This window comes from Lolium rigidum, chromosome 4 (genome assembly GCF_022539505.1).
Source record: "Lolium rigidum isolate FL_2022 chromosome 4, APGP_CSIRO_Lrig_0.1, whole genome shotgun sequence".
In the NCBI taxonomy this organism is placed as follows: domain Eukaryota; kingdom Viridiplantae; phylum Streptophyta; class Magnoliopsida; order Poales; family Poaceae; genus Lolium; species Lolium rigidum.
This window is the reverse complement of record NC_061511.1, coordinates 78,632,713-78,633,668: the sequence shown is the minus strand read 5'-3', so window position 1 is coordinate 78,633,668 and position 956 is coordinate 78,632,713.

The following is a 956-nucleotide window of genomic DNA, read 5'->3' as shown; positions in this document are numbered from 1 at the left end:
AATATATGAGCATAAAATTCAAAAAAAACAAAAAAAAATGAAAACCAAGGCACATAGTCTTCTTATGTCATATAGTAAGCAATCAATTAAGTTGATAAACAAGGTCTAGACATATTCAAACCAGGAAAATCATGTATCTACCCCCTAACCCTAGCTAAACTCTGTCTTATGAAGTCAAGCATGCATGAAGAGAAGTGGTTTTTGGTTTCAAACGTTTAAGCCAAAAGGTAAGCATGGATCCTCCTTAGTCACTGTAGAAATGAAGCTTTTGGGAGGTTTGTGAAATTTCCATGTTTGAAACCCAAAACCACTTAAGACAGAGTTTATGGTTAGGTGTAGATACATGATTTTTCTTGTTTGAATATGTCTAGACCTTGTTTATCAACTTGAATTTTTACTATATGATATAAGAAGGCTATATATGTGCTTTGGTTTTTCATTTTTGATTTCTTTCGATTTTTTATGCCTATTTAAATCTTGGTCAAATCCTAGGTTTAAACAAGTTTAAAACATGAAAATGAAACAGTAAGCATGAATCCTTCCTTACTCACTCTAAAATGAAGGTACTTGAAAATTTTATGTTTGAAACCCAAAACCCCAATTCTCTTCATATGTTTGACTTCATAAGACAGAGTTTAGTGTTAGGGGTAGATATGATACATGATATTTCGCTTTGAATATGTCTAGACCTTGTTTATCAACTTGAATGCTTACTATATGACATAAGAAGGCTATATATGTGCTTTGGTTTTTCATTTTTTTTTGAATTTTTCTGAATTTTTACTCCCATTTGAATCTTGGTCAAATCCTAGGTTTGACCAAGGTTAAAACAAGTTTAAAACATGGCAATGAAAAGGTAAGCATGGATCATTCTTAGTCTCTCTAAAATTAAGCTTTTGGGAGGTTTTTGAAGTTTCCATGTTTGAAACCCAAAATCACTTCTCTTCATATGCTTG